The sequence below is a fragment of the Oryctolagus cuniculus genome, chromosome 17 (genome assembly GCF_964237555.1).
Source record: "Oryctolagus cuniculus chromosome 17, mOryCun1.1, whole genome shotgun sequence".
Lineage (NCBI taxonomy): Eukaryota > Metazoa > Chordata > Mammalia > Lagomorpha > Leporidae > Oryctolagus > Oryctolagus cuniculus.
In genome coordinates, this window is record NC_091448.1 from 17103791 (window position 1) to 17122604 (window position 18814).

At 42.3% G+C, this 18814-nt stretch overlaps 1 protein-coding gene across 6 annotated transcripts in view; it reads left to right on the forward strand.

Annotated features, from left to right (window-relative positions):
* The window catches only part of KANSL1 (KAT8 regulatory NSL complex subunit 1), a 182143-nt gene that overhangs the window by 60476 nt on the left and 102853 nt on the right, over positions 1 to 18814 (forward strand). The gene's annotated exons all lie outside the window — the stretch shown is intronic.

The following is an 18814-nucleotide window of genomic DNA, read 5'->3' on the forward strand; positions in this document are numbered from 1 at the left end:
GTGTTATAAGAGAGAACATAAGAAGTTGGCAAACAGGAGCAGGATAGTTTTGGTAGAGATCTTCGAAGTCTGGATTACCAGACAAGGCTGAAATGTGTGAGTATGTTAGAAGGGTTAATTTTCCCTTGCTTGTGGTAAAAAGGTGATTACATTTTTTTCTGGAGTGTTTATTTGTTTAGACAACTATACTTTTTGACAACTATTCTTTTAAGCAGTAATTACTAGGTTTCTCAATTTTGTTTATATTATTCACTTGGATAACTGTGTATCTTGTATATATTTTGAGAAAAAAGTCTGAGTAATTTTTGCTGAATTTCTTCCTTGTAAATCTCACACTATTATCATTTGTTAATTTACTCCAGCCTGCTTCCATCTTCACATTTAAAGCAGGCATGTTTCAGAGGTTTGCTTCTTCTGTAGCGCTGCTGTCTTCCTTTAAGTGGATTATTAGCATAAATCAGCTTGCCAGTAGTTGTGACATCATACCCAGTGACTATACTTCCCAAACCACTGTTTAAAAAAACTTCGTGAATATTATTTTGTATTTTTAAAGGATAGCAAACCTTGTAGTTGTGGCATTTTAAATTGCATGTGCTTATTTTGTATTTAAAAAAACATCTAGAATTACAAGTTTACTGTTTTCAAGGATACATTGTACTGAAAGCATTTCTGAGTTTTGGTAATGTTATTGGCATAACCGTTCCAATCTAATGAAGTGAAGATAACTAAGAGAGCTTTTCTTAGTCTACAGGATAATCTAGTGACTTGATTTTCTAGAACTAATCTGTTTATACACCACTTTGTTCTGAGATACCTTGAAAGTATGTGGTGCTTGGAAGGGTGTGAAATAAAAGGGTAGCCAAGGTGTCATTTTTGGGAAATGTTAGGGGTTGAGTCTTCTTGCAATTAAGCCATTGGAATAATGCTTTAAAAAAGTGAGTTTCCATGTGTCAGATCATGTTAAAGTAAGGAAACTTGAACATTAAAATTACTGTCAGGTAAATGTTCTAATTGTATTTAAATTAAAATTATCAATAAAGCATATGCAGCTTTTTGTAAAAAAGATTATGTATAACTCTGCCTTTCAAATAAATAAATGAGGGAGAGACAGGGGGAGAGATCTTCCATCTGCTGGTTCACCCTCCAGATGGCTGCAGTGCCGAAAGCTGGGTTGATATGGAGCTAAAAGCGTTCTTTTAGTCTCCACGTGGGTGCAAGGGCCCAAGGATCTGGGCCGTCTGCTGCTGCTTTCCCAGGTGCATTAGCAGAGGGCTGGATCAGAAGTGGAGCAGCTGGGACTTGAACTGGCACCTGTATGAAATGCAGGTGCCTCAGGGATGGCTTTACCTACTGTGCGGCAGTGTCAGCTCCAAAGCATATATTACTTTAAACTTCTTGTTGAGTAAGTCTTCTAGATTAATTCCTAAAGCTGTATTTATCCAGGTGTTTATTGATTTCTGTGTTTTGAAGGCTTGCAGCAGTTGGCCAGACAGTGAGACTGAAAAAAAAAAAACCCACAAGAAAAAAAAGGGAGGTTGTTCTTTGGATGCTGAGAAGCTTTTTTTGTGCTGTGATAGTACCTTCCAGATCTCATAACCACGTTGATAACAGTTGAGTCCTAGAATGAGACGTTAGTTAATTCTTCAGGAGCTTGACTCAACTGATCGGTTTCAGCTTCTCCCACTTCCGCCAACCCCCTGAATTCATTCATATGCTAGATTTAGACCAGGTAGCCATGATGAAAGCATTTGGTACAGGAGACTGTTGGAACAGTCGTTCTTAACTGATATTGATTAAATTACAGATGGGTAATTCTATGGAGATTATAAGTTCTTCTCCAAGAATTGTGGCTTTTTTCTTTTTTCTTACCTCCCAAGAAGGAAAACATTGATCCTTTTTTTTTTCAATCCTTGAGACATCGTCACAGTAGCAAGAAAGGTTGATTTTTTTTAATGTTGTTGGAATTTTGGCAAATTTTATGTTTATATTATACTTGACTCAATTGATTATTGCTAAATGAAATATGTTTGAGAAGATCTTCTCACCATTTTGGTTAATTTTTTTGGTCAACTGATTTCATGTTTGGTTTGAGACTATTTACCATAAATCTTTCTAAGATGTTTCATGTATCTTTCTGTCTTGGTACAGTGGGAGTGTATAACTGCTTTAAAAATTCTGCACCATCTTGGATTTGTTGTGATGACATCATTGTTTAATGATGTCACTGTGAAGGCATGAGAATTTGGAGATCATCTCCTTGATTGTGAAATTAAGGAAGCTGTTTGTTTTAATAAATGACTTAATGTTTAATTCTTAGTTGTAGAAGTAAAAATATTATATATGTAATATACCTGTTGAGTGTGTGCTCGTATGTTTGCTTTCCTTCATTTTAGGTTTTTATATTCCTCTGCTTTCTCCTCTGAGAGTTTTTATTCTTTTTTCTTCCTCCCATTTTGTTATGAATTCTGGGAGCCATTCCTCATTTTGCTAATTCTGGACCTATGCTGTAGTAGTACTTGCTGTTGAAATAATTTTTCCATTTAGTATTCTTAGATTAGTATTCTAGGTACCTGGACCACATCATATAGACTTTTCCCTAAATATCTTTATGAGAACCCCAGGGAGAAAAAGGTGCAATCAAGAGTAATTCTAGGCCGGCGCCATGGCTCACTTGGCTAATCCTCCACCTGCGGCGCCAGCACACCGGGTTCTAATCCTGGTCGGGGCGCTGGATTCTGTCCTGGTCGCTCCTCTTCCAGTCCAGCTCTCTGCTGTGGCCCAGGGGTGCAGTGGAGGATGGCCCAAGTGCTTGGGCCCTGCACCCGCGTGGGAGACTGGAAGTGCCTGGCTCCTGGCTTCGGATCAGCGTGGTGCGCTGGCCGCAGTGCACCGGCTGCAGCGGCCATTAGAGGGTGAACCAACGGCAAAGGAAGACCTTTCTGTCTCTCTCTCTCTCTCTCTCACTGTCCACTCTGCCTGTCAAAAAAAAAAAAAGAGTAATTCTATTTTTTTTCTAAGCCTTATAGTCTGTTTTTACCTGGATACTGTAATTTATGTTCAGTCGTTTTCAGTTTTTGTTTGTTTAAAATTTATTTATTTATTTATTTGAATGTGGAAGACAGAGGGATCTTCATCTGCCGGTTCACTCCCCAAATGACAGTAATGGCTGAGGTCGGGCCAGTCTAAGGCCAGGAGCCTTGAACTCCATCCGGGTCTCCCACAGGAGTAGCAGGGACCCAAATGCTTGGGTTATCTTTCACTGCTTTCCCAGGGAGCTTGATGGGAAGTGGAGCAGCTGGGACTTGAACTGGTGCTCATGGGATACTGATGTTGCAGGCAGCAGTTGGCTTAACTCACTGCACCACAGTACTGGCCCCAGAGTTTTTGTTTTCCTGTTGGCTTTTGGAAGTTTACAGCCACACTTAATGGTCTTTTTGTTGGACCTTTTTATTTTTATTTATTTTAATTTAATTTGAAAAGCAGAGAGGCAGATATAGATCTGCCATCTGCTGGTTCACTCTCCAAATGCTAGCAGTAGCCAGGAGCCTTGAACTCAATGTGGATCTCCCCTGTGGATGACAGGGACACGACCGCTTCAGCCATCGTTTGCTGCCTCTCAGGAAGTGCATTAGCTGGAAGCTGATTTGGAAGTGCAAGAGCTGGGACTCAAACCTGCACTTGAACGTGGGATGCAGATGTCCCAAGCAATATCTGAATAGCTATGCCAGACACCTTTCCCTGTTGATCTTTTTAAAAGTCTCAGTTGTGGTTTCATTTTGTTTTCTTATTCTTGGTGGGGTTTGTTTAAATTTTTATGCTTTAATTTCTGGTTTATTCTAACCTGTGTTTTTATTTGTCTTAATACCTCTAAAGTGTATTCCAGATCAGGGTTGAGTAAAAACAAACGAGATGCTCAGTTCTGAGACACTAAAACACTTCTTTGAATTTTGGACAGTCCTGACTGCCGTGACTTTGCTGTATTTCTCCTGGGGAATTTTACTTAAGAGTTAATGAAGCCCGTAGATGGAATGAATTTCTAGTGTTTATAGGTTTTGCTTTTTAGGTAGTCTGGAATATTACATATTGTAACTCCTACTTGAGTTTATTCAGTATACACAGATGATGCTGCCGAAGTCAGTTAATTTATCGTTTTCCTACTCTTCCTGTTGCAGAAGTATGGATGGAGGAGACATTAGCCAAGGGACCCAAGTCTCATCTTCTCCTCTAAACCCTTTTCTGCCAAAACTAGCAACAGACGAATCACGTGACTACTTTTCTAATTCAAGTGAGGGAATTGAATGAAATGTTCTTTTGAAATGTCTGTATCTTTAGATAATATCAGTGGAGCTTTTCTTACCGCTCTTTGCATTTGGGGAAGCTGAGGCTGAAGTCTTCTAAGTAATTGGTATAACATGAAGCAACAGATTTCTTGGGACTTAAAGCTTTGATTCTTCAGTGCCTTAGTTTCTTGGTTTATTTGTTTTTCATAGTCGAAGTAATTATGTTTTTTTCATGTATGATACAAAGGTAGGGATAATTCCATTGTGTTCTTACAGAACTTACTTCCGAGCTGAGTAACCTTCCATTCGCAGAGCACCTTTAATGCAATGCTCTTTGCTTTTCTGCTGGACTTGCACATGACATCCATTGGCAGAAATAGGAATTTTTGTGTGTTTTTTTTTTCTTTTCCTTTACTCCTCCATTTTTTTTTTAACTTGAGAAAGTGGGTAGGTAGTAAAAATTATTCTTAGTGCTTATTGTAGGTTTCTGAAGAAAGGTCACAGGAATTTGGGGTATACATCTTTTAAAAAGAATTACTGGGGCTGGGCCTGTGGTATAGCAGGTAAAGCCAGCTGCAGTGCTGGCATCCCATATGGGCACCAGTTTGAGTCCCAACTGCTCCACTTCCAATCCAGTTCTCTGCTATGGCCTGGGAAAGCAGTGGGAAATGGTCCTAGTCCTTGGGCCCCTGCACCCGCATGGGAGACCCAGAAGAAGCTCCTGGCTTTGGACTGGCACAGCTCTGGCCATTGTGACCATTTAGGGAATGAACCATCAGATAGAAGGCCTCTCTTGGCCTCGGCCTCGGCTTCTCCGTAGCTCTGCCTTTCAAATAAATAAATAAATCTTTTAAAAATTTATTTATTTACTTGAAAGTCACAGAGTCAGAGATTTCCCATCAACTGGTTCACTCCCCAAATGCTTGCAGAGCTGAGTCTCAGGCCATCTAGGAGCTGGGAACTCAGTCTGGGGTTCCTAGATGGGTGGCAGTGACTCAAGCACTTGGGCCATTACCTGCTGCCTTCCAGGGTGTGCATTAGCAGGAAGCTGGAATCAGAAGTGTAGCTGGGACTCAGCCCAGGCACTTGGATATGAAATGTGGCATTTTCAAAAAAAATAAAGTTGGAAGACTTTTGTGACAGTGGTAAAGTGGTCATATAACAAGTACTTGTTGGATGAGCAAGTATGTAAGACAGAGTGTTGGAGGTGAATAAGTATCCTCGAGGAGTTTATAGTTTTGACTGGAACTGTGTAGACAAAGATGAATACCTAGTGCCTGGCACATAGTAATATAAGATAAATGCTGATAAGGATGAAATAGGAAGAGATCACAGCTGGTTGACAGGAATGTAAAGAAAGGATATTAAAAATGAGCCTTGAAGGATGGTCAGGATTTTGATAGTTTCTTTCGGTAGTAGCCTACTGTTGGAGGTCAGTATAGGCAGAAGGCACAGCACATATGGGAAGACAGAGGTTAAAAGGGTTGGGACTTTCATGGCTACAGTGGGATATGTTGGAGACTTAGTAGTATAGGAAACTGATAAACATAGCATAAAAAGGAAAAGACATAATTCAAGAAGTGATGTAGAGCTAAATTTAGCGGGACTTAATGACAGTTAACCTTGGAAATGGTCAACGAAGATTGACGTTTTTAGTCTGGATGACTATAGCAATGGATGGTTTCTGGATACATTCCAGTACTCAGTTTTGTTTTGAAGATGTGTTTATTTTAAAGGCAGAGAGAGAAGAGAGTGTGTGTATGTGTGTGTGCGTGACAGAAAGAGGTTTCCCATCCACTGGTCTGTTCCTCAGTTGTCCCCGGCCAGTTCTGGGCCAGGCTGAAGCCAGGATCCCAGAACTCCATCTAGGTCTCTCATGTGGGTGGCAGGAATCCAAGTGCTTGGGTAGTCATCTGCTGCTTCCCTGACACATTAGCAGAAAGCTGGATTGGAAGTTCGAGTCGCTGGGACTGGAACAAGGCACTTTGGTATGGAATGTGGACATCCTAGGCAGCAACTTAACTTGCTCTGCACAATTCCTGTCCCTCAGTGCCCAGTTTGCAAAATAAACCCAATAGCTTTTGAGGGTTCGGGTTCTCAATGAAGTCTTCAGAATGAAGTTTTCTATATTGCTTACAAATTTCAGCGAGTGTTACAGATCAGGAAATGAACTTTCAAGTGATCGTCTGTAAACAGATGCTGTGTGGAGAGACCTCAAATCCTTAGGTTGGGACTGGATGTTTGGGCTAGTTAAGATGCCCTGCATCTTATGTTGGACTACCTAAGTTTGATCCCTGGCTCCTGACTCTGGCTTCCTGCTAATGTAGACCCTGGAGAGGGCTGGTTGAGGGGCAACAGTGCACGCTCATGTAATTGGGTCCTCCTCCTAGGTGGGAGACCTGAGTTAAGTTTCCAGTCATTGTGAGCAGGGAAGTCAGTTGGTGGATGGGAGCTAAGTGTGTCTGTCTGTCTTCCTCTGCCATTCAAATGAATAAATTCAAACACCTTACATTGGAAGATATTGGACTTGATTAATTCATTCATTATATCTATAAGGCATGTCCACTATAAGTTGGGATACTGGATGCTACTAGTATGTGGCGGACCATAAGAGACAGAATCATCGCCCTGTCCTCATGGGGAACAGGTTAGGAAGAGATAAATTATTTAAGCAGATTATACACATCATACAGATAGGATTGTGAGTGCCGCAGAAGCAAAGTTGGGAGTGCTGTGAGGGTACATACCAGGTAGTCAGCATATGGGGAGGATGAATCTGTCAAGTGTAATCTGAGACTTGAATAATTAGAAGGATAAGGAAAGAAGGAGAGTTTGCTATTTATTGAGTAACTTGTATAAGCTAAGGTCCTAGAAATGGAAGTTAGCTTGGCAACTTTCAAGGAACAGAGCAAAGTATAGTCCTTTTTTTTTCTTATGGAAACTTTTATTTAATAAATATAAATTTCGAACATACAACTTTTGGAGTATAGTGGTTCTTCACCCCATAACCACCCTCCCACCCGCAAACCATCCCATCTGCTACGCCCTCTCCCATTCCATTCTTCATTAAGATTCCTTTTTTTTTTTTTTTTTGTTTTTTTTTTTTTTGTTTTTTTTTTTCAGGCAGAGTGGACAGTGAGAGAGAGAGACAGAGAGAGAAAGGTCTTCCTTTTGCCGTTGGTTCACCCTCCAATGGCCGCCGCTGCAGCCGGTGCACCGCGCTGACCCAATGGCAGGAGCCAGGATCCAGGTGCTTTTCCTGGTCTCCCATGGGGTGCAGGGCCCAAGCACCTGGGCCATCCTCCACTGCACTCCCTGGCCATAGCAGAGAGCTGGCCTGGAAGAGGGGCAACCGGGACAGAATCCGGCGCCCCGACCGGGACTAGAACCCGGTGTGCCGGCGCCGCAAGGTGGAGGATTAGCCTATTGAGCCACGGCGCCGGCCCATTAAGATTCCTTTTTAATTATCTTTAAAAGTGTAGTCCTTTTAAGAAAGTAATGACAGGCCGGCGCCGCAGCTCACTAGGTTAATCCTCCACCTAGCGGCGCCGGCACACCGGGTTCTAGTCCCGGTCGGGGCGCCAGATTCTGTCCCGGTTGCCCCTCTTCCAGTCCAGCTCTCTGCTGTGGCCCGGGAAGGCAGTGGAGGATGGCCCAAGTGCTTGGGCCCTGCACCCCATGGGAGACCAGGAGAAGCACCTGGCTCCTGCCTTCGGATCAGCGCGGTGTGCCGGCCACAGCGCACCAGCCGTGGCGGCCATTGGAGGGTGAACCAATGGCAAAAAGGAAGACCTTTCTCTCTCTCTCTCTCTCTCTCTCTCTCTCTCTCTCTCTCTCTCACTATCCACTCTGCCTGTTAAAAGTAATGACAAATGAGGCCTAAGAGGTAATTGGTTGTTACACCATTCAGGTACATTGTTGCTCATTTCAAACTTAAAATTCTTTTTTTAAAAAAAGATTTATTTGACAGGTCAGAGTTAGAGAGGTCTTCCATCTGCTGGTTCACTCCCTAAATGGCTGCAGTGGCTGGAGCTAAACTGATCCGAAGCCAGGAGCCAGAAGCTTCTTCTTGGTCTCCCACTTAAATGCAGGCCCCGAGGACTTTGACCATCTTCCACTGCTTTCCCAGGTGCAGTACCGGGAAACTGGATGGGAGGGAAGTGGAGCAGCCTGGATTTGAGCTTTCACTGTAGGGGGCAGCTTTATCCATTACACCACAGTGCCAACCCCCAAATTTAAAATTTTACTGTGAAGCCACTGACAGAGGTTTTGCAACCTGATTTTTTTTTTTTTTTAAAGAAGACCCCTATTTTTGAAGTGGTTGGAGGTGTATTGGCTCTTAGGATAAGTTTTTCAAGAGGGCTGAGCTTTTGTAATAGAAGAATAAGATATTTGATTATTGGAAGTAGTGGTGAGAAGGACTTGCATTTGATTGTTGTGTTGAGTAGTTAGTGTTGAGAGAAAGGGAAAAGGTATCATGTGATTCCCAGATTTTTTGGTGGGAATAACCAGGTTGAATAAATTTATGAGAAGGGGAAGGTTATTGAATGGGGTGGGCTTTAAGTACTTTTCATTCAGATGTTTTCCTTTGCTGGTTATAACAAGGAGGAGTTTCCAGTGTCCTTCTCAAGGCACCCTGGTAGGTCCATCAGCATAATAAAATAAATTATACCTGCAAAAGGGAATGTTTGTGGCCACATTCTGTTAGAATGAGTAGTGTTTTAATTTTCCCACTCTCTCCCTTAAGTACTGACCAACATGAACTATTCCGCAAGCTGGACAGAAATTCATACCTAAGGTTATCTCCTTTTATGTCCACCAGTGCCTTCTCTTTTTCCTGTTTCCCACAATGTTTCTAAAAAAATTATTATGCTCATATGTTAAATGTAAAGAAAGCTTTGAATTTCTGTATTCTTTTTAAGATTTATTTATTTATTTAAAAGAGTTACACAGAGAAGGAGAGGCAGAGAGAGAGAGAGAGAGTGAGGTCTTCCATCCACTGGTTCACTCCCCAATTGGCTGCAATGGCCAGAGCTGTGCCAGTCCAAAGCCAGGATCCAGGAGCTTCTTCCTGGTCTCCCACGTGGGTGCAGGGGCCCAAGGACTTGGGCCATCTTCTGCTTTCCCAGGCCATAACATAGAGCTGGATTAGAAGTGGAGCAGCTGGGATTTGAACCAGCGCCCACATGGGATGCCAGCACTGCAGGCTGTGGCTTTACCTGCTACGCCACGTGCCAGCCCTTCTTTTTTTTTTTTTTTAAAGATTTATTTTACTTATATATTTGAGTTAGAGAGCTATCTTTCCATCCACTGGTTCACTCACTTTCCAGATGGCTGCAAGGGCCAGGACTAGGCCAGGCAAATCCAGGAGCCAGGAGCTTCTTCCCAGTTTCCCATGTGGATGCAGGGGTGCAGGTACTTGGGCCGTCTTCCACTGCTTCTTAGGCCATAATCAGGGAGCTGTATTGGGAATGGAATAGCTGGACTGGGAACCACTGCTCATATGGGATACCTGCATCACAGGCAAGGAAGGATGCTTAGCCCACCATGTCACAATGCTGGCCCTAAGCTTAGGAACTCTGATTTCTGTTATTTAAGGCTTTTTGGCAACTTAGCTGTTTGATGTTATAATTATGAATGAGGGTTTTCTGTACCAAGGTGATAAAATAATATTGAAATTAATTTTATGCTAACTAGAAGTAATCTGGCCCATACTGCTCACATGGTACAGTGGGCCCTCTGCGTCCCTGTGTTCTGCATCCACAGATTCAGCTTGAAAGTATTTGGGGTGGGGATTGCTTCTGTACTGAAAATGTACAGACTTGTCATTATTTCCTAAACAGTGCGTTGTAACTATGTGGCCTTTATGTTATGTTAGGTATTACAGATAATTTAGAGATGATTTCAAATGTAAGGTAGGATGTGCCTAAATTATATGCAGATAATTACGTTTTATATGAGACTTGAGCATCCTCTGATTCTGATTTTCAGGGAGTCCTAGGATGACTTTATATTGAAAAATTGTTGAAGTGTAATTGTGGGTTACTCTGGCAGCCTATTTAGTAACATTTAATAATTATATTGATAATCAGAACTCAAGTATGAGGACTGATAGAAAAATTGATGGTTTGTGTCGGGGGGATGGGGAGATTGGAAAATAGCAACAGGGAGAAGTGTTAATTCATTTTTTAAAAAATATTTATTTAATTAATTTATTTATTTTGAAAGGGTTACAGAGAAAGGTAGAATCAGCGAAAGAGAGAGGTCTTCGATCCTCTGGTTCACCCCCTAAATGGCCGCAGCTGCCAGAGCTGAGCTGATCTGAAGCCATGGGCTTTTTCTGGGTCTCCCACGTGGATGCAGGGACCCAAGTACTTGGGCCATCTTCTACTGCTTTCCCAGGCCATTAGCAGGGAGCTGGATTGGAAGTGTAGCAGCCGGGACTAGAACTGGAACTCCTGTGGAATGCTAGCGTTGTGCGTGCTGCAAGGCTGGCCTCAAGGGTTTTTGTCTTGATTTTATAGATTTAGACTAATGGGTAGTTTTAGTGACTCGCTTAACATCACACAGTGCGTAAGAGAGCGGCATATTCTTCTAGCCTAAGCATAACACACTGGTTGTATTAGCAGAAACGGAATCAAATTGTCCTTTAGATTAGGTTGATGAAAAGACATCTACCAAATCCTGTAAAATACTACCACTAATTTTATATTTAAGAGACTAATGTAACTTGGTAGTATGTATTTTAGGGAAACATAATGGTCTATATCTTGACCAAATGTAAGTACACTCTTTTTTACTTTTGTGTTTAAAGATTTATTTATTTATTTATTTATTTATTTATTTATTTTTTGACAGGCAGAGTGGACAGTGAGAGAGCGAGACAGAGAGAGAAAGGTCTTCCTTTGCCGTTGGATCACCCTCCAATGGCCGCCGCTGCAGCCGGCGCACCGCGCTGATCCGATGGCAGGAGCCAGGATCCAGGTGCTTTTCCTGGTCTCCCATGGGGTGCAGGGCCCAAGCACCTGGGCCATCCTCCACTGCACTCCCTGGCCATAGCAGAGAGCTGGCCTGGAAGAGGGGCAACCGGGACAGAATCCGGCGCCCCAACCGGGACTAGAACCCGGTGTGCCGGCGCCGCAAGGCGGAGGATTAGCCTATTGAGCCACGGCGCCGGCTCTAAAGATTTATTTATTTATTTAAAAAGAGTTAGAGTGATATCTTACATCTGCTAGTTCACTCCAGACGGCTGCAATGGCTAGAGCAGGGCCCATTCAAAGCTAGGAGTCAGGAGCTTCTTCTGGGTCTCCCATGGTGCAGGGGCCTAAGCACTCCTGCCACCTTCCACTGCTTTCCCAGGCGCATTAGCAGGGAGCTGAATTGGAAGTGGAGCAACCAGGACTCTACCCTGTGCTCGGATGCTGGCACTGAAGCCAGCAGCTTAACTTGCTGTGCTCTAGTGCTGGCCTATGATATACTCTTAAGCCTACAATACCCTATTTTCATTTCTTTTGTGGGGTAGAAGTTGGATGACTGGAGAGAGGCATTTTGCTAGGGCAGAGTCAAATGTATAGAAAGTGACTGGAGTGTTTTTGTTTTTAAAAGAGAAAAGGAAAATAATATTTATTGATCACACCTTCTAGATGTTAGTGGTTTACATTTGTTATCTTACTATTCAAAACATTAATGTGCTGATGGTATCCCCATTTTCTAGTTTAGGCCCAAGACTGGATATGTTAAATAATTTGCTTGAGGTCACAGTGAAGGTAGAAGCTAGCTCTGGAGATCTTTGTACTGTTATTCTCCTGGAACTAGATGGGAGAGGAGGTGAAGATGATGAAGCATAGAGCAGCCTGAAGGGAGATAGCTTTGCTGCTTGTGGTAACTCCTTTAGAAAGTGCTCTGACAGTGTGCTACCCTGGTGGGTGTGGATAGACTGGGAGGGATGATGGAGAGTTAAATCATTTTCCTCTTTTATGATAAATAGTAATATGACCTGTGTCATGAATTTTTCAATCAAATGGCTAAATCAGACATTTTTGACAGTCTAAAGCAGTGACTTATATATGTAGAAAATCATCTGATTACCCCAGTTGGTGGAAAAAATCTTTTTAAGAAAAGAAAGTATTTTTATATTCTGTTTCTTTAGAGTTCCCTTATGCTTACACCTGCTACATGAATGTAAGCATGTATGAGTATGTAGTGTTTATGAAGAATTTTCTTTAGTATCTGGCAAACCTAGTTACTCTAAGAATTTGGGACGGTGGGCCTTATGATGCAGCAGGTTAAGCCACCTCTTTAGACACCCATCTTCCATATCTGAGTGCTAGTTAACTCCGGGATACTCTGCTTCCAAACCAGCTCCCTTGGTAATGCACCTGGGAATTGATGGATTATGGCTAAATACTAAGTCCATGCCACGTATGTAGGAAACTGGACCATTTGAGGAATGGACCAACAGATGGGAAATCTCTCTTCCTCTCTCTCTGGCTCTCAAATGAATAAACAAATACATCTTAAAAACAAACAAGGCTGCTGATGTGGCACAGTGGGTTAAGCTGCTGCCTCCAATGCCAGCATCCCATATGGTCTCGGTCGCTCCACTTCTTTTCCATCTCCCTGTTAATGCACCTGGGAAAGCAGCAGAAGATGGCCCAAGTTCTTGGTCTCTTACACCAACGTGTGAGACCCAGAAGAAGCTCCTGTCTTAGGTCTGGCCTGGCCCAGCAATGTTTTTTTTGTGGCCATTTGGGGAGTGAACCAGTGGATGGAAGATTCTCTCTCTTTTTCAAATAAATAAATAAATCTCTATTAACAAAACCAAAAGCCTATACCTTAAAAAAACAACAACTTGAATGAAAGGACAGTTGAAGAATATTTTCATTGACTTTCATCCACTTAGTCTGATTTTATGTCATTTTGTTGTCTGAGTAGGAGGTTGTTATCAACATTCTAGCAACAGAAACCGAAGGATGAATTCGAGGTTATTTTCTTAGCATTTGTGGGATTAGTACTAAAGAGAGAGTAAATAAAGTAGAAAGAATTTTTCACTGTTTTTGAGAATTATTGATTTTTTTAAAGATTTATTTATTTTACTTGGAAGTTAGAGTTACAGAGAGAGCAGGAGGAAGGAAAAGCAGAGATAGAGAGGTCTTCCATCTGCTTGTTCACTCCCCAGATGGCCACAATGGCCAGAGCTGAGCTGATCTGAAGCCGGGAGCCAGGAGCTTCTTCCAGGTCTCCCACGCGGGTGCAGGGGCCCAAGGATGACTTTGGTCATCCTCCACTGCTTTGAATGGCTCCAAAGGAGAGAATGTGGTGAGATAATAAAGCTGAACCTTTACCAAATGGGTATCCTCTTTGCTTAATAAAGCCATTGTTGAAGTGTTATGCTGTGCAAAGAAATCCTTCTAAATGAAAAACATTCATCTTTCCATTCCCCTCAAAAGAAGCAAAAACAGTAAAGTTCTTTTGCTCTTTCCCAGAAACGATTAAAAGTTACTGCAGATTATAAAGTTCATTTATATAGAATAAATGTGAATTGACATTGTGACATAGCAAAGGCAGAATTTTAATTAGTGCCTTTAAAAAAGATTTATTTATTTATTTATTTGAAAGGCAGAGTTAGACACAGAAGGAGAGGCGCAGAGGCGCAGAGAGGTCTTCCATCTGCTGTTTCTCCTTAATTGGCCACAACAGCCAGAGCTGCGCCGATTCGAAGCCAGGAGCCAGGTGCTTCCTCTGGGTCTTCCCATGGGGGTGCAGGGGCCCAAGCACTTGGGCCATCCTCCACTGCCCTTCCAGGCTACAGCAGAGAGCTGGACTGGAAGAGGAGCAACCGGGACTAGAACTTGGCACCCATATGGGATGCCAGCGTCGCAGGCGGATTAACCAAGTGAGCCAAGGCGCCGGCCCCCAGGTGGTGGCTTTACCTACTATACCACAGTGCCAGCCCCTGCTTTATTCATTTATTTTTTTAAGGATTGTATTTTTTATTTGAGAGGAAGAGTTACAGAGACAGAGCCGAGAGTCAGAGACAGTCTTCCATTCACTGGTTCACTACCCAAATGTTGGGCCAATCCGAAGCCAAGAGCCAGGAGCTTCTTATGGATCTCCCACCTGGGTGCAGGGGTCCAGGCACTTGGGCCATCTTCCACTGCTTTCCCAGGCCGTAGGTGAGAGGTGGATCAGAGGAGCAGCAGGGTCATGAACCAGCATCCATGTGGGATGCTGCCTCCGCTGGTGGAGGCTTAACCTACTACAGCACAGCACCGCCCCCTAATTACTGCTTTTTAGATAGATGAAATTGGCATAGCTTAATCCTTCATTTACTCATTCAATTGTGTTTCAAAGAATTTTACTGTGACAATGAATGTATTTGGGATTTTTCTAAAAATCCTCAATAGATCTTGAGAGTTTTCAGCTGTTATTGCAATCACTGTTTCTCTGGATTTCCAAATGGGTGAAAATGCTTCTTTTTTAAAGGCTCATTCATTCATTCGAGTTACTGAGAGAGATTTTCCTCTGCTGGCTTACTCCCCAGTGGCCACAATGGCTGGGGCTGTATCAGGCTGAAGCCAGGAGCTAGAAGCTTCTTTCAGGTCTTTCATGTGTGGGTAGGGGCCCAAGGCTTTGGGCCATCCTCCATTGCTTTCCCAGGAGCATTAACAAGAAGCAGGAAGTGCAGCAGTTGGGACTTGAACCGGCACCCAAATGGGATGCCGGCATTGCAGGCAGCAACTTAACCCAGTATGCCAAAACGCCACAATGCCAGCCCCCAAAATTTTTCTTTTTAAACTGACACTGCCCAGCATACCTAGCAAGTATTCTGGGGGAACATGCTATGTGCAGTGGGTTTAAAAGATCCTTACAAGGCTGAGAGCATAGGCCTCTTTTTGTGAGATGGAAACAGAATGAAGCTTAAGATACATTTTGCCTCTACCCCGCAGAGGCAAATCTCTTTTGAAAATACATTCAAGCAATCACAAAGGTAATTCGACTTAAGAAGTATAAGTAGAAAGGCTAATTTTGTGTTTTCAGGAAGTTTAGTACAATGAATGTCCTTAATTGAGAATTATTTTAATTTATTGTGAATGATAATTTGAATATAAGCAAGTCTCAGATCTAAGAGTTGAGAGCTCTTAAGTCACTTTGAAATTTTCAAGGTGCATGTACATTTAGGACATTAACATGAGATGTGTGTGTGTATGTGTATATATATATATATACATACATATATATATACGAGATTATTATTTCCATTAATGTCCAAAGCTTTTTTAGGTTACTTAAGCTTCCATGGTTTACCCAGAGGTAAGACAATGTGAGGTAATTTCGGCCAAGAGTGTTAAGACTGGCTGATGAATTTTTGGAAGGGTAAGGCACAGAATTGTTCTTGGGTGTTTCCTAGCAGGCAAATCTTCAAAGAGCTAAAGCATATGTTTTTATCTATTGTACTTCAGTGGTGCTGAGAGAATTTACTGGAGTTAATAATCTGAATAGAAATTAAGGTATGTCAGTCAAAAAATGTCTCTGTGGCAGTTCCTGAAAAACAGTTCTGGAATTCTCTAATAATAATAAATACAAACATTTTCAGTGCTATAATTACTTGGAGACTAGCCTTCTCAGAATCATTTGTCATCAAGATTAACCTTGCTTCTAAACATCTTGCAAGGGAACACTTCTCTGAGAGAAGGAATGATGGAAACACTTAAGAACTGAGGAACTCGGTTAGTCTTTTTAAGAAATTTTTGTGGGTGGTGGCACTGTGGTGAAGTAGGCTAAGCCTCCCACTGTGGTGTCGGCATCCCATATGGGTGGCGGTTCGAGGCCTGGTTGCTCCTCTTCCAGTCCAGCTCTCTGCTATGGCCTGGAAAAGCAGTAGAAGATGGCCCAAGTGCTTGGGCTCCTGCACCCATGTGGGAGACCCAGAAGAAACTCCTGGCTTCGGATTGGCCCAGCTCCGCTGTTAGGGCCATTTGGGGAGTGAGCCAGTGGATGGAAGGAAGACCTTTCTCTGACTCTATGTAATTCTTCCTCTCAAATAAATAAATGAAATTAAAAAGTAATTTTTGTAACTGATTTTCCCCCCTTACCTTCAAGTTGAAAAAGCAGCATTAGAATTAGACATTTTATGCTCAGTACTAGAAATAAGGCACAGACCTTAAATGCTGAAATCTTAGAAAGGAGCAGTTTCTATGGGCTGAGGTGATCAGAAGATCTGAGAAGAGATGAACTTGAGTTTGGATATTAAGAGGAAATAGGGTGATTCAGGTCCAAGGATAAGTAGTAATGTCAGAATGAGGATATTTTATAAGAAATCAGTAAAAAGAGCTATCTGCCAAAGGTAAAATGTTCAGGAAATTAGAAGATGAGGTTGGAAGGGTAAGTTGGAGTCACATTTTGGAATGTCAAACACAGTGCGTTTGAGTTTGTTTCAAGAATCACTAAGGAGTAAAAGGCATAATTCAAGTGCTTGTAAAAGAATCATTTGATGCTGATGTGGACTGGATGGATTGGGGATTTGAGATAGCTTGAAGCAGAGCAAGACTAAAATAGAGGAGGCTGTTATAGTAAGCTGGCTGTAAATAAAGGTCTTGAACAAGATGATGGGCATGGAGTCGTAAGAATGGTCCAGATGCAAGATTGATGGAATGAGACATGACTTTGGAGGGAAACACATATTCGTCATATACAGAAGAGAATCCTAGAGACAGATCAAGTGACTGTGCTGCGCTAAATAAAGATTATTAGGATAGAGTCAAGGTTGTAATAGAGGTCATGAGTTCACATCGACAGTCTTTCTGTGATTACACATTATAGGTAACTTGGGACATGACTGGATTTTTTTTTTTTTTTTTAATGATTTGTGTATTTGAGAGGAGAGAGATCTTCCATCTGCTGATTCAGTCCCCAGATGGTCACTGCATCCTGTGACCAGGAACCCAGGAGCTTCTTTCTGGTCTCTTATGAGGGTGGCAGGGGCCCAAACACTTGGGCCATCCTCCACTGCTTTTCCCAGGTCATTAGCTGGAACCAGATAGGAAGTGGTGCATCTGGCACACAAACCAGTACCCATATGGGATGCTGGTGTTGCAGGCAGCGGCTTTCCCTGGCATGTCACAATGCCAGCCCCTGTGACCGGAGTTTGATACTAGAAAATTAGTATAATGTTGATTAGAAATAGGAGAGGCATAAAGACAAAAGGGCATGGGATTATTTGGAATGGAGGGACTTTTTGTGGAGTGCTTGTTAAAAGGGGTGACTGTTGGGGCCAGCGCTGTGGCGCAGCAGGTTAACGCCCTGACCTGAAGCGCCGGCATCCCATATGAGTGCTGGTTCTAGTCCCGGCTGCTCCTCTTCCGATCCAGCTCTATGCTGTGGCCTAGGAAAGCAGTAGAGGATGCCCAAGTCCTTGGGCCCCTGCACCCACGTGGGAGACCTGGAAGAAGCTCTTGGCTCCTGGCTTAGGATCGGCGCAGCTCCAGCCATTGTGACCATCTGGGGAGTGAACCAGCAGATGGAAGACCTCTCTCTCTCTGTCTGTACCTCTCTCTGTAACTCTGTCTTTTAAATAAATAAAATAAATCTTTAAAAAAAAAAGGGGGGGGGGTGACTGTTAGCTTATTTTTTTTAAGTTTATTTTCTAAACTATTTGAAAGGCAGAGAGAAATCTTTAGATTTCCCATCTGCTAGTTACCAAATTCCCACAACAAACTGGGGCAGGGCCAGGCTGAAGACAGGAGCCCAGAACACCATCTATTCCTACAAGAGAGGTAGGGGTATAAGATCTCGAGCCTTTATCTACTGCCTCCCGGGATACATTAGGAGAAAGCTGGATTATAAGTGGGGGAGCTAGGACTTGAACCAGGTATTCTGATGTGTGGCTTAACTTGATGCTGCACAGTACGCCTTCCCCTGTCCCCCCATGTAGCTTGAATGTTTAGCTCTTTAAACTTTACATGTATGGTTTGAAGTAAGATTTTAACCTTATTTTTATTCCCCCAATGGGCGACCTGTTAGCTCCAGACAAAATGCGGAGCAGACAGTTCTTTTTCTGTGATTAGCAGAAACATTTGTTGAGCTGTGTCTGTGTATATGTTTACTGTTTTTCTTGTTCATTGATCCATTGTCCATTTCTGCACTAGTATCATTAGTTTGAATTACTAAAGGTTTAAATACTATAATGTATTCTTTATATTTGTAAGGTATACAAGTTGATCATAATCTTAAATATCTGATAAGATGATTCCAGGCTTCTTGTATGGCAAATTACATATTGTATTCACTTTATTCTCCTATGTGAGTTTAGAATCAGTCTGTCAACTTATTTAAATCATTTTATGATTTGAGTGGAGATTACTTTGAACATGTACATTAATTTGGAGATATGACATCTTAACTTTAGGTCTTCCAGAGATGTCTTCATTTTCTTCTTGCGTCTTTGGTGTTTAGAGTAAGATTCAGACTCTGTAAGTTTTGAGTATCTTGTTAGGTTTATTTGTAGTTTATAGATTTTACTACTATTAAGGATG